General features: G+C 34.2%; 1 protein-coding gene across 2 annotated transcripts in view; it reads right to left on the reverse strand.

Annotated features, from left to right (window-relative positions):
• LOC148608493 (uncharacterized) overlaps positions 1 to 3,495 on the reverse strand; it is a 45,140-nt gene extending 41,645 nt beyond the window's left edge. The window contains exon 1 of one of the 2 annotated variants that reach the window (XM_088547301.1): positions 3,395 to 3,495. The gene's annotated coding sequence lies outside the window, so the exon portion shown is untranslated. Of the gene's footprint in view, positions 1 to 1,084; positions 1,191 to 3,394 lie in introns of those variants that run through there. The other variant, XM_088547302.1, reaches the window with a different exon arrangement.
• Between the last annotated feature and the right edge of the window lie 12,165 nt (positions 3,496 to 15,660).

Genomic DNA, 15,660 nt, shown 5'->3' on the forward strand with positions numbered 1-15,660 from the left:
AAGAATAGGCCTGCAGTAGCGCTAAGCTTGTCTTAAAAGGCGACTAAATAGTGTTCAGAAACCTAGCCGGGGGCTAGGCGCTCTGCCCACAGAGCAACTGGGATATGTGCCCCAGGTGGTAGAATGGGGTAGCCCTGGCGTATTAAGATGCTGGGGTTATCAGGCTATAATACGGAAAACCTGACCGCAATCAATAGAGGTGCACTGTGTTGGGAAAGATGCCACGTACCTCGCACGTTAAATAACCCTGCTGTAGTATTCGATATGAGTAGGAACCTTTGCGCTCCGCCAGAGAAAGCTAAATTGTCCAACCCTGCCCATCCCTCCCTTTTATCTTGTGGCAATCAAAATTTGTCGACCCTATTATTCTTGTGCCCATCCTTTTTTTTCATTTCATCATTTCATGTTCATTTTATCATCCATTTCATGTCCATCGTCTGAATATAGCTGAAATATTGCTGCTCGGACGTTAAAATCCAACAATCAATCAATCAATCAACCAAAAGAACTTGAAATAAAGGGTTCTACAGACAATGTGAAGTCAGCCTCATATCTTGACCTACACTTAGAAATCGATGGTCAAGGAAAACTATTGACCAAACTCTACGACAAACGTAACTTTTCATTCAGAATTGTCAACTTTCCTTTCATTTGTGCCAACCTCCCTTCGGCACGTGCGTATGGAGTGTTCATATCACAATTCATATGTTATGCCAGAGCTTGCCGAAACTACGCAGACTTTTTGTATCGCGCTAGAACTCTAACAGATAGGCTTCTGGAACAGGGTTATGTTGCTACAAGATTGAAGTCATCACTACAGAAGTTTTATGGTCGTCATCATGAACTCGTGGATCGTTATGGTGTATCCATCTGCACCATGAAAACTGATTTATTCAATGGGTCATGGTTTTCCTTTCCTCGTTATTCTACCCCGGACTTGACTTTTTATGAGCAACTCGGCGGGTGTTTTTAGAAAAGCAGAAGACGCTTACCCTACCAGTGCACCTGATCTATGCTCCCAGTTTTAAGTGGAGTCCTAGTTGCTCATTTGCTTTTGTTACTTTGTACGTATGATTTTAATTACTTTATGTTCTTCGTTGTGTATGTCTGTTTTCCATGTCTGGTCTTTGTCCCTGGATTACAATCTTTTGATTACCGCTATAACCTTGGTTTCTTTGATTACTCTTTTAAGAAAAATGAAAGAAAAACTATGCAACATTGCACAAAATTGTTCTGATGACGCATTTGGATTTAATGTAAAATCCACAAATTCGTAAAAACGATCATAAAAAATTATATACTGATTATTTTGATCTTGTCGAAGACTAATTGTAAGAATTTAGCGTGGTACAAAAAGGAAGCATAGTTACGGCAAGCTTCTTATTTAGTTATGAGACCCATGACAAGATTTTACGCGCACATGCCTGAAGGCAAAACTTTAAAGTCGAATATTACTAAGTACAGGATATGAAGGGTGATGATGTAAAACTCAGTTTTCTGATATTTAAAAGGTAGCAAGAACTGTTCTAATCTGTATATTTCCAAAAGACATATTTCAAGTTAAATGATATACGGGTTTTTTTTTAGATAAACTATATTCCCTTGACAAATATGATTTCCTTACTTAAAGCTACATATTTGCTTGGTTCATGTTGTGTCAAATAACAATTTAGTTTTTGAAAATGCCGCTGTAGATCATATGTTTGCATTCTAAGCATTTTGGATGCAACGCTTGAATGAGTATCATTCCGTTTTTATTCAGTTTTCTAATTTCTAAATCATATTTGATTTTGAATTTGTGTTACTCTTCCCATGATTGTTCTGTTACTCAATATCGTTCCCACGATTTTTTATTTTGCGGGTTAAGGTAGTAGCCTTGGGGTAAGAGAGAGGTAATCAAAATGGAAAGGTTTTCAGTCATTATAACTTTTGAATGACTTCTGATAATAAAGCTTTAAAGTGATACTGATGTAAAAGGGAAACAACTCCAAGGAAAGGGTTTAACTTCTAGAACAAAAATGTCAGCCTCCAGCAGTTTTTCTCTGTGTAAACAAAGAATTAAAATGTTTCAGAGGCGTACATTGAGGAATGTTTCTTTTATTAGAGGCACAATATTTGAAATGACCCAATCTATTGCATACACAGATTCTTTGAGATAATTTGTTTGACTTGAAATTATGAAATATAAAATGTCATGAATGAAACAGTGCAGCTAACAGATAACCTTACCAGTTTTATAACCCCGTTAACAATATGACTTAAAAAGTTGAAAAAGGATACTATTTCGTTGTTCCTTATGAGATTACAAACTTTATATTTTCATAATGTAGATGTGTTCAGCATACCTATTAATCCGGCATATAACTGAATCCATCATAAAAATTTGTTCCATCACGCATAAACATATATTTGTATGGATTATTTTACATTGTATTTTATTAATATGCTTGGCAACGCTCTTTCTGTAATATAAGTTATCACAATTTTGACATTAGGTAACCTTTATATTGAAACTTACATGATTTTCAATTTGACTGATAGAGAAACCGATGCTGTACCTAAAGATCATTTAAACATTATGTTACTTTTCTAACACTTTGCTTATTGCTTTGGTCATGAATGGTCCATATGATATTACTTTTGTACACAAATTGAATTTTAGGTTTTTGCAAATAAGAGGTTTTTATATATATATGTAAATAGTCGAAAATTGTCACATGTTTGCTACTTTGGTGAAAGAAAAGCCCAGCTGCTCTTCAACAACAACATAAATCGAATAAAATTTCATATTTGATCTTATATATTAATTCTTTTTTAAGTTAAAATGACTTAATATTCAGTTGCATATTGAAATTTTCTGGCAAAAATTACCCTAAAATACCAGATGTGGTTCTATTTCTATTAATAGCAATTTTTCTATCCTTATTGCTCAAAAACTGCAAAGCAAAAAAAAATGTATATTTTGTCAAAAGATGTACTACAGTAAGCTAAATACTATGTACAAATTCAAGGAAAAATTGAATGATCGGAAAATTTTGGAAGTAGCACAGGTCAATTACCAAGTCAAGAATTATAATAGTGAAATCCTTGACAAAACGCAGACAATAACATTCCCTACGTTTTCGTTGCATATTCAATAGTATGTTTGATCGCTTGCTTGCCTATTTTGTTTTAGGCAATATAGTCAACACTTAATACTTGCAAGTTTTCTTTCTAAAATTAATCAAAATAAATAAATGCTCTAAAAACCATCAAAACTATTACGGGTGAACATATGAATAGACATATGCATAAATAACTCCCCAAAAAGCTTTATTTTCGGTTTTAATCTACAAAATATGGTCTTGGTTAAGGGCATCTCTAATAACATCTAATATCATAAAAAAAGACCTACCAGTTAGATGTGTTAACAAGTGTCTCCTCTAAAGTTAATATAAATTTGACAAAGATACTGCCAAATTTATATCAAAAAATTGAAGGCGGTGACTATTAAAAGATAAAGAAACTAGTCAATTGTAATCGTTTCGTTGCTGACATTAATGAGTTTACAATAAATGATTGCAATCTATGCTCAAAGGACTTTAAAACATTGAGCTTACTTTTTTTCATTTGATATTATGTCATAAGCAAAATTATCTTAATTCGACCACACCAGACATTACATCTGTGATAGTTTTTATATTTAGTATGTGGAAAGTATTTTAAGTATAAAACTGGCCCTAAAGATACATGGAAATCTGTCATTTTTACTTTCCTTGATGACACTACAAAGCAGTTAGAATAATTTCTTAGTTGCTACGTTATTAAAGTATTAAATGAGTTATCTTCATTTGCCTTTCTGGTAAAAGATTTCGGTCACTACTTCGGATCAAATTGATACAGGAAAGATATGTAAACGTATAAAAAGGTCTGAAAAATTCCCAACGATGTTAGAACTGTCAAATTTCCGATTAATATTTTTGGTCGTTTCCTCCGCGGGACTCGAACTCGTACCGCAGTGACATCTTTGGCAACACCGCCTGCACAAAGCCCAGTACCCAAGTCCACTCGGCCAGCTACATTTGTAGGCTATATAAAATATAGTTTCGCTGGCTGGGTTATTCCTCCTCGTAAGTTTGATCTAGGGCTGGAAGTCTGTACATGAAATATGGTAGTATGGGACAGCTCATTTAGATGTTATTATGTAGGATATAGGATCAAATTAATGATGCATGTCACAACAAATCAAAATTATACAAACGTCTTAGAATGTGACGACTCTGATTGATACAGAGAAGATAATGTAAACATATGGAAAGGTCTGACAAATTCCAAACGTTATTAGAACTGGCAAATTTGCGATGCAAATTTTTGGTCCGTCCATCCGCGGGACTCGAACTCGTACCGCTGTGACATCTATGGCAACTCCGACTACACAAAGTCCAGCGCCCTAGACCACTCGGCCAGCTAGGCAATATACACCGCCTGCACTAAGTCTAGCGCCCTAGACCACTCGACCAGCTAGGCAATATACACCGCCTGCACTAAGTCCAGCGCCCTAGACCACACGGCCAGCTAGGCTATATACACCGCCGGCATAAAGTCCAGCGCTCTAGACCACTCGGCCAGCTAGGCTATATACACCGCCTGCACTAAGTCCAGTGCCCTAGACCACTCGGCCAGCTAGGCTATATACACCGCCTGCACTAAGTCCAGCGCCCTAGACCACACGGCCAGCTAGGCTATATACACCGCCGGCATAAAGTCCAGCGCCCTAGACCACTCGGCCAGCTAGGCTATATACACCGCCTGCACTAAGTCCAGTGCCCTAGACCACTCGGCCAGCTAGGCTATATACACCGCCTGCACTAAGTCCAGCGCCCTAGACCACTCAGCTAGCTATGCTATATACACCGCCTGCACTCAGTCCAGTGCCCTAGACCACTCGGCCAGCCAAGCTATATACACCGCCTGCAGTAAGTCCAGTGCCCTAGACCACTCGGCCAGCTAGGCTATATAAAAATATAGCTTTCGCTACAATTGATCATTACAATAGGACTTAAAAGATGTGACATAGTATTTCAAAATAACATTACCAATGTTAAAGTCAAGTCAAGACGGGCAAAAAGGAAATTTTAACGTGTTGTTAAATGAATCGAAACCTTATTACCTATTAATCGTTCTAACAAAGTAACGTAATTGAAATCTACAACATTTATGTTTGGTTTTTCGAGGTTTAATTTTCCGAAAATTCAATTTACTATCAAGAGATGTTTCTCATAACAATTGTTATCAGAAGTGTCAAAAGGTATTTCACTTCTCGATATCTTTCAATTGTGACAGACTTAAATTTTTTGATGTTTAATTTTATAAGCAGTGGTTTACTATTTTGTATGTTCAATTATAAGTGCAGGTCCTTTTTGTAAGTTAGACGGTGACCCGAAAGTCATAGTTCTAAAATGCGATGCACAAAAACCTGTACTTTATCATATCCAATTTCAGTTACATGTATTCCTTACATGTCTATTCCTAAGACACATATTTACTTAACGCAATTAATTTAAACATCAATTAATTGCATTTTACATCTGTTTAATTTTCAACTAAGTACAGTGTGTTGATTTAATATCTTTAATTTAAAGAAAATTTAATACGGTATTATACTAGATTCGATCCGATGATTTTTTTTTAAATTTTGAATGAAGTAGTCTTCCGTCATTTTACGTAGCAAAACACCGATCAGACCGGTCACCGGTCAGCGGTTATCAATCCGTCAGCAATCAATCAGTCAGCGGTCATCAATCCGTCAAATAGTTGCGCGGATCGGTCCAGGGTCTGTATACCCGCAACGTGCAATTATATAAAAACCCGAACTCCTTTGATCAGGTGAACTGTTGGGTAAACGTACTCTTCTTTTCTAGAAATACCCGTCGAATTGCTCATAAAATGTTACATCCAGGTTAAACAAAGGGAAAAATTCTTGAATTTGTTTTCCTTTTCAATCGATATATTATGTATATTTACATAGTCTGAATATGAAATGAGCTTCGGAAAATGATATTTTAAATTTTAATATGCACGTTTTCTCATTCATCATTAACTTTGACCAAGCTATGCTAATTAACAAATATTACAGCAGCTTACGCATCTTAAACCGCGATATATATCTTCAAAAATGTAAATAATCCCTAAAGGAGTTCCATAGCATCAATGGCGTTGTTAAGAAAAGTCATTATGGCTAAAAACCACTAATTCCACTTCCCATAGGCTTCTATGCTAATTTCACAATATTCAATGGCTTCTCTGGACTTTACCTTAACTTTAACCTGCAGAGGACTATATATCAGCTTGATTCTACATATGTCAGCTCACAATCCTCAGAATGGCATGTGGGGTTAGCAGACTTGCAGTGCAGTACTGGTCACCGGAAGTGAAGGGTCTATAGATAGCATGGGAAATCCCAGTGTTTTCACAAGATAGGGGTATATTTAAAAATCATTATGGAGATTAGGCTTCACATCACAAGAAGCAAAATGCACCTATAAAATGTACAGAAATGTTTTTTCTTTCAGAAACTGTTTAAAGTTTTTAAATAAGATAAGAACTTTTTTCACAGCACTATGAGGAACAGGGGTAATTTCTGCGTAGGACTATTTTTGCGTACGTTCCAAATGCTCATTGGTTGAATTGGTGGTCTGTAACCTAAACAGTCACTTTTTGTCTTAGAAAAAATAAATAACTATACAGGTATCTTCCTACACACATACTGAATGAATTTGCAAAGTTTCAGTGAAATGTGACAAGCACTTTTTTAAATATTTGATTTTTAAATATAGGGTAACCAAGTTGTGCGAGCAAAAAAGTGACAATATTCTACCATACTGAAATGCATTAAATATTTGCAAAGAACTTTTTCTGACTTTTCAAATAAAAAATATCAATCACAACTTGTTTTTTAACAATATTAATGAAGAAATAGTTTTAAAAGTAATCATTTTCTGAGAAATTGGTCTATTTTTAAAAATTTATTTCTGACATGTCTCCCCCTTTTTCTTGATCACATGTCAAAAATCCTAAATCTTTAAATTTTCACAAAAGGTGATATATTTGGCTTTAAATTTTTAAATACAGTGTTTTCACATTAAAACATGACCAGTAAAGGGCACCTAAAGCAAAAAAAGTACTCAATAATGGATTTTCCATGTTGCCATAGGGGAATGCTTATATGGCCTTAACCGCAGTAATGAAAGTGAGTTTTTCCTCATTTCTAACCTAATTTTTGCTCAAATCTACACAAAACTTGATTTCAAGTGCTTATTACCACCATATTTAGGTAAATATAGCCCTCAAAGTTTAATATTTGATATTTTTACTAAATTTTCTACACTTTTTACAAGATAGGACATAAAAGTCAGCCAAAAAGACCAATTTTCCATAATTTGGACCTATAACTTAAAAAAATGCATATTTTGAAGGATTTTTGTAGTGTATTCCTCTCATGGCAAAGTTAACAAGATCTTCAAGTAGTTTAAAGCTATTTCAAAAAACTTTTCATTTTGCCATGGCTTCAGCTTAAGGCTAAAAACCACTAATTCCACTTCCCATAGGCTTCTATGCTAATTTCACAATATTCAATGGCTTCTCTGGACTTTACCTTAACTTTAACCTGCAGAGGACTATATATCAGCTTGATTCTACATATGTCAGCTCACAATCCTCAGAATGGCATGTGGGGTTAGCAGACTTGCAGTGCAGTACTGGTCACCGGAAGTGAAGGGTCTATAAATAGCATGGGAAATCCCAGTGTTTTCACAAGATAGGGGTATATTTAAAAATCATTATGGAGATTAGGCTTCACATCACAAGAAGCAAAATGCACCTATAAAATGTACAGAAATGTTTTTTCTTTCAGAAACTGTTTAAATTTTTTAAATAAGATAAGAACTTTTTCCACAGCACTATGAGGAACAGGGGTAATTTCTGCGTAGGACTATTTTTGCGTACGTTCCAATTGCTCATTGGTTGAATTGGTGGTCTGTAACCTTATGTATATAAATTATGCAAATAGCACAATTAGAAACTCTAAATAGATGATAAATAAATAGGACACGACCTGACGCAACTATTGTTATACAAGTGCAATAATTTGAGAAAAAAAAGTTTGTTAATTCTTATTTAATATGCAACATTGACGTTGTATACCATATCGTCTTTACTTCTTGGTCAAGTTATTAGTTGTCCAAGTTTCAGATATCAAAGTCTCCTGAATTAAGTGCGAAAATAATACATTTTTTTCGCGAAATGACAACTTAATCGGGAAACATCTTTTGCTGTAACAATAAAACACTTTATCATAAGGGGATACACATTGAAAAGTTTAGTTTTTTAATAATCTGTACGATACATGGACCTATGTGATTCCGTTTTTTTTTTTTTTTTTTTTTTTTTTTTTTTGTTTATTTGTGTATTTGTTTATTTTTTTTTGCGTTTTAAAAGTTAGTTCATATGTCCTAGATTCTAGCGGTTTTCAAGAGGGTGAATACAATAACAATGAATTATAAATTCTAAAATGCCTTTTAAACAACACCAATTGGGAAAAAAGCCCTCCTGTTAAGATTTTTATTGAACTACCTTACACATGGCTAATTTTTGTATGGATTGAAAGAAAAATTCTCATAGCATAATATTTGATTTGCCGTAAGTTTCCCATAAAAAGTTTCTTCAAAATCTCAAGCGATCAAAGACATGTCAAAAAGTTCACATAAAGCTTAAAATATATTTTTAATCATTTGGTGCTAAATAATTTCTCATCTCAATAGAAAGATATCAAATGGAATAAAACGGAAAAAAATTGATAAAACATACAATAATGAACCATAAAAAATCAAATGCGACGTCATTATTATCAACCCCATAAGAATTTTTATTTAAACTACCTATATGAGCTTTCATAAATTATTTTATCATAAAATGATACATTGAAGCAATTTATTCACGTCATGAATATCACCGGTGTTAATTAATAGGTTATAAGAATGTATTGAAATACATGAACGCATGATAGTTTCATAAGCCGTTTTCTCATATTTAGCAATCACCAACAAGCCTTAAAGGACCTCGGGTAAAAAACAAAAGCCTTTTTGAATGATCATTAACAATTTGATTCTCTCATTTCCAATATCATACAATGAAGTTTTAGAGAATAAAAATGACATATTGGCGCTCCAAAATGCAAGAATTGCCATTCATATTAATTGCATGAATTTGGCTGGTCTGGAAGAGTAATCAAGGGAACCAAGAATCTAGCGGAAATCTAAAGAGTATAATCCAGGGACAAAGACAAGACATGAAAAACATACACATAGAACAAAGAACATAAAATCACCAAAATAATACATACATAGTAACAAAAGTTAAAAATGCAAGTCGGACCCTAAAAGCTGGACCGATCGTACCCCGGTATGGAAACGTCCTTTTCTTTTGTAGAAACACCCACCGATTTGCTCAAAAAAAGTCAAGTCCATGGTAGAAAAGAAATTGTATACAGAAATACATATTTTGGTTTATTCCTCCTAACGTCTACTTGCAAAACAAACATGGAATGATATAAGGGGATTAAGAGGCCTTCAAAATGGTAATAGTCAGCACAAATTGCAGTAAAGCACACATACAATTATTGTGACTCTTTTGAAATAGAAATCACGCATCGATCAAAAATATAAGAAAAAAGTGTATGTATGAATATTTAAAAAAAAGTTATTACTATTTCAGAAAAAAAAATACTCCTTGTCAATTATATGTTTTTTGCACCTTAATTGGTTTAATACAAGGTCTAGAACTTTATCAAATTCTGTTAATTTTACTTCTGATAAACAAGCTTTCTTCTTTCGTGAAACATGAAAAGCTTTGGAAATTAATATTCGAATAATAACTGAAAAGGAACTTCCTTTAGTCTCGACATTTGCTTATATTACTTTTCTGTGCCAAATGAAATAACCGTAGCATCCCCCGATGGACCCCTGTCGTTCTGCACGATATGCTTTAATCTGCCCACTGTAACAGTGGCCCTGAACTTTTTATTCTTACGTTGGTTTAGCTTCCGATAAATATATTCGAAGGTGTATATTTGTCAAACTTAAAGGTGACTAACCTAACATAATTTAGCGAGCAAGCTAAACATTACTAAACACGCTGACATTTACATACTTTAGTAAAATTAAAAATTAAATTCATATTTACCTAAAGGAAAAATTGCCCATTCTTTGTAAAAGGAATCTAAAATATTATTGCTACTAAGTATTCCTTAAAGTTTGAAGTAATGCGGTACAAAACGGAGGCGTTACACATGCTGCAACACGTTATGATGAACGCACGGACACTGACTGATTACAGTACGGACGGTGCTTTGGATATAGTTAATTCATTCAATTCTAATACCCTTTTTCGCGTTTTTTTTGTGCAATCATCAGTGCACGATCCTAATTTCACTTTGGACGCTAGTCATGTTTAATATAATGCAAGTATGTATGCATATTTTTTTTTATTTTTGCAGTTTAAAAAAAAACATGTGACCACAACCAAGCACTTCTAAAAGTACGATAAAACATAGCCGTGTGTTGGATAGGCGTATTAAAACCTCGAAATCCCTTGTTCAATACTTGCCTTTTTGTTTTGTTTATCGATAAAATCTTATAATTATCAGAATGTGTTTTTGTCGTACCGAATAATAGGTACGGTTCACCTTCATGGTCATAAATGGAAGATTTTTTCAGGAATTGAGAATTTTGTTAAAATTTATTAAGTACTTGTATTAATGACCATGGACCAAGGTTGGAGTTCGGACAGATATTTTCCACTGATAACATGTTTAAAACAAAAACATTTAACTTTTATCTTGATTTGAATAAAAGAGTAATCAAGGGGACCGACGTTCTAGTGGTATTTAAAAGAATGTGATCCAGGGACAAAGACCAAAAATGGAAAACTGACAAACACAACAAAGAACATAAAGTAACTAAAATCATACATACAAAGTATCAAAAGCAAATGAACAACCCGAACTCCACTAAAAACTGGGAGCATGGACCAGGTGCACCGGTAGGGTAAGCGTTCTCTGCATTTTTAGACACATCCGCAGAGTTGCTCATAAAAATCAAGTCCGGGTAGACAAACGAAGAAAGGAAAACTATGACCCGTTGAAATAATTTTTTTTCTAGGGGGAGATGGATATACCGTAACGATCCACGAGTTCATGATGACGACCATAAAACTTCTTTAGTGATGATTTCAATCTTGTTACAACATAATCCTGTTCCAGAAGCCTATTTGTTAGAATTCTTCCGCGATACAAAAAGTCTTCGTAGTTCTGACAAGTTCTGGCATAACGTATAAGTTGTGATATGAATATTCCATACGCAGGTTCTGAAGGGATGTTGCCAAAAATGTAAGGAAAATTCTGCATGAAAAGTCATCACGTTTGTCGTAAAGTTTTGTCAATAGTTTTTAAGTGTAGGTCAAGATATGAGGCCGACTTCATAATGTCTGTATCTTTGGGGTTAATGCTAGGTATCAAATCCCCAAAATTAGGATTGATTAAAGATAATACGTCATCTATATAGCCGAAACTGAGATTTTAGGATCTAGCTAAACGATATTCTTTCCTCAGGATCAGATCAGCTATAAAGTCAGCATCATAAGAGTACAGGAATAAGTCAGCAAGTAGAGGAGGTTAATTTGTTCTTATTGGAATCCCGTTTGTTGAAAAACGCGTCCACCACACTGAACAAATATGTTGCCGATTAAAAATTCCAGCATTTTGTTAACATCTTCTTCTGTACATTTTGAAGATGATTTGGAATAATTTCTTACAATTATGAATCTCTACCAAGAACTATATATTTGTATCTTCTTTCTATATATATTGTACTTATAGATTTAATTCCTAGCTATTTACAAAAGCCAATAATAAATTACTTAAGCAAACTATGCCAGTTTATATTGTTTTGTTACCTGAAATAAGGGTAACAACAAAATTACCGAAACACTTATCTGCTTCATAATCAAGCCAAATACAAAATAAATCTGACAAAACAGATATTACTCCACCGGAGCAGCTGGTTCTGCAATTTTCTGACGAAAAGGTGTGTCATATCTAAGTTTTATAGAGCGCTAAACCTCCTCCTTCCATTGCGGCGTGCCTATACCAGTGGTGATCGAAAAGCATTTGCATGCTGTTGTCATAATCTGTAAAACAGCGGTAACTTCAGCACAAAGAACAATTCACAAAAAAAATTATCATTACTCATTGTTTTAGAAGAAACTCGGCATTTTTTAACCAAGGACTGATATCTAAAAAGGAATTTAGTAAGAGACCTTCTTAGACGCATTTCCTCATAACCCTGATTCAGGAGTCTGTAACGCAAATGTTTTTGGAGTTCAAGAAAATCAGAATAGATAGTACTTGCTCTTGTGTAGCGAGTCCATTGTGAAATGTAAACACCATATACAGGAGATTAGCGGATATTAATTCGCAGATAAGGACAATTTGTGATATTAAAACTAAAGTCGTCTTTTTTATCATAAATCTTGGTGTTGAGATGACCACAGTTGTCAAATTCGAGATGCAGGTACACAAAAGTTGCAGAAGAGGATGTTTGGTGGATTGACGGTAATCATTTACCAAAAGGGTTTTGATGGACAGTACTCATCAATATATCTGTATGTAAAGATTAAGTATTTAGAATATTTTATTTTTTTTTTATTCTTTACGAGGTTCTGAAGAAATTCAGTCTCGTATGAATATAAAAACAAATCGGCTAGGAGAGGAGTGCCCATTATTATGCCAACTTGTTGAAGAACAAAAATTCTCAAAAGGTGACAAATATGTTATCAATGAGGATATCAAGCAAATCGCAAACCTGCTTTTCGGTGTAGCACATTTTGCCCTTCTGTAATGTATTAGAAAAATATGTGGATTTGTAACCAAGAACAATACATTTTTTGAAACAGCAAAGATGAACGAATACATCCTTTCAAACGAGAGATCAACTTACAACCTGTAAAAATTAAGTGTGACTATTACATTGTTGTGTGAAGTGAGCTGCGCAACGTTGAAACATGCATCGTAACGTGCGGTGAATGGAACCATACAAGGATCGATTTAAAGTACGTCAAAACAACACTCAAAGAGTCCAATCGAATGCCGGGAATGTACAACAGTAGTCTGGTTATCGGTTAGCATCCTATAATCTTGGTTTGTTTAAACACGCCGTCATTTCAATGAATCACTTCATGCAACAATGCAGTAATCACACGAATTTTTACAGGTTATACCATGTATCAAGGGAAACAACATTCTAGAAGGAACCAAAACCATGGAAAACAGACAAACATAACCAAGAACATAAGGTAACTAAAAATATATATAAAGTAACAAAAGTAAATTAGCACCTAGGACTTAGCTAAAAACCGGGATCATGGACCAGGTGTATCGGTAGGGTAAGCGTCCTCTGCTTTTCTAGAAACATCCGCCGAGTTGCTCATAAAAATTCAAGTCCCGGGTAGACAACAGATGATAGGAAATATTTGACACGTTGACCAAATCAGTTTTCAAGATCGGCAAAATCATAAAACAATTCTTTTTTCTTTGAGTCATTGCAGCATATCTTCAAGCAGCTCCGTCTGAAGTTGTTTGATTAAGGATTTAGTGTCAGTTTCTTGACTTGTGTCTTTGTGTCTTCTTTCAGTTTGTCTTGTCTGCAAACATTTTCTTCTTTCTAGAATATATGCGATCTTTTCTTCTTACAAGAAAAAAACTGGCGTTATGACATACGAGTATTGTATGGTTTATGTATAGTCATACTACATTTCTACCAGTATTGTAATGTGAAATTTCAAATTAATGCGAACGTATTAGACTTTTGGGATCGGACTTATTATGCTTTTACACTTTTCACAACTCTCATAAAAGGGTCGTTCGATTTTATTTGTTTTATGAGTGATTTTCTAATATTACAATTAAAAACAATGTAATCTTACATTTACACTGTATGATGGGGGATGTCTCGTTGGCTTCCGCCGTCCGCTGTTTTCTTATATTTCGCTTTGAGTGAGTTTAAATTTGAGTATAAATACTCCACGTGATATTTTAGGAAACATATACAACTAAACAAACGATCAAATTCTAAATGTCACTGGTCTTTTATATTGTAGGACCACTACGTGATCTACGAAATTCTGCTATTTATATTTACGTTTTGTGCTGACGCATTTGTTGCCTTTCACCATATCTGTTCTTTTTTTTTTCACTGTAACAGGTCAATTTTGGTCGCACTCCAGTTCTATATAAAGCAGGGAACTATCTTTTTTTAGCATTAGGAAGGGATGGGCTTTTTGTCGAAGATACCTTGATTTTAAAACAAGTACTCCAAGTCTAAAATCGATGTTGTTAAAATGTTTGAATTTCTGGTCGAGAACATTATTGTCGAAATAATCAGCAGAGTATTGGAATATCTATGGGAACAAATTGTGAGCCACTCTTTGGTGATCTATGCCTTCATTTGTGTTTATTCGGATTCCTCTTATTCTACAAAATGTACCTTGGAAGAAAACTGAAGCGAGTACAACACTTGAATTGTATGAAATTCACACTTATACTTTATAACATCCCCATTACCCATTCCCCACTAATGTAAGGTGTAAAGACAAAATGAAAATTATCATCAAAAACTGAGTTTGTATGCGTTGGATTCTCAAAGGTATGAAACTAAAATTATATTATATCATAAGTGCTCTTAAATATCTGACATTTGCTTTGCTATCATGCCTTCAGTCAAATCTGAGGGAAAACTCGTAGCATTATTCAGGGAGGCGCATTAATGCCAAAAACAAAATGTCATAGATAAAATTGCTGCAATGTTTAAAATCGTATACATAATTGGCTCAATTTCTAAATGTCTTATTTTCAAAGGTAAAATACAGTTGTCATGACCTAAAGAAATACTGTGTAGAATTTAACAGAGTGTACATTTAAATGTGAAAGTTAGCAATTTAAAACAATTAAGACTAATAACAGGTTACATAATATGTTTTGAGATTTGCACAAAATCATGTCAATGATAAACAAGAAGCTCCCGGGAACCTAAAACGCTTACTTGGTGAAATATTTTTCTTTCAAGGTCAATACAAAGAGCTGTCTGACAACTTTTATCCCTGGAGACGTTTGTATGGCTTACAATAAGGATCATTAAAAAAAATTTGACCAATCCCAACGGTTTATACATGAGAAAAACTTCTGACTGACCTCTTTGTTTTGTTGTTAGTAAAAGCGGCCATGTTTTCCCTGGATCAAACATTTCTACATCAGTTCTATGCAGAATACACTAAGTAATATTTAAACTTAACAAGATTCCAATTGCGGGTAGTGTCAGAGGAAAAGATGTTTTAAAGAACGAACATTAAAAATAGCAAATAAAACTTCGGAAAAGGGCAATAACTCCTACATGGTTCATCAAATTAATACCAAAATTTGACCACAAATATATGCCTATATTGAAAACTGTTACCCATGTCAAAACGTTGGCTAAATCTACGGTTTTAATGATATATACACAAGAACTACTGTTTTACCTTTATGTTTTATTTTTAGTATTGGCAGCTATGTCTTTCGACAAATTATTAATC

The sequence above is a fragment of the Perna viridis genome, chromosome 9 (assembly GCF_037379345.1).
Source record: "Perna viridis isolate PV_CMFRI_1.1 ecotype Kerala chromosome 9, ASM3737934v1, whole genome shotgun sequence".
Classification (NCBI taxonomy): Eukaryota; Metazoa; Mollusca; class Bivalvia; order Mytilida; family Mytilidae; genus Perna; species Perna viridis.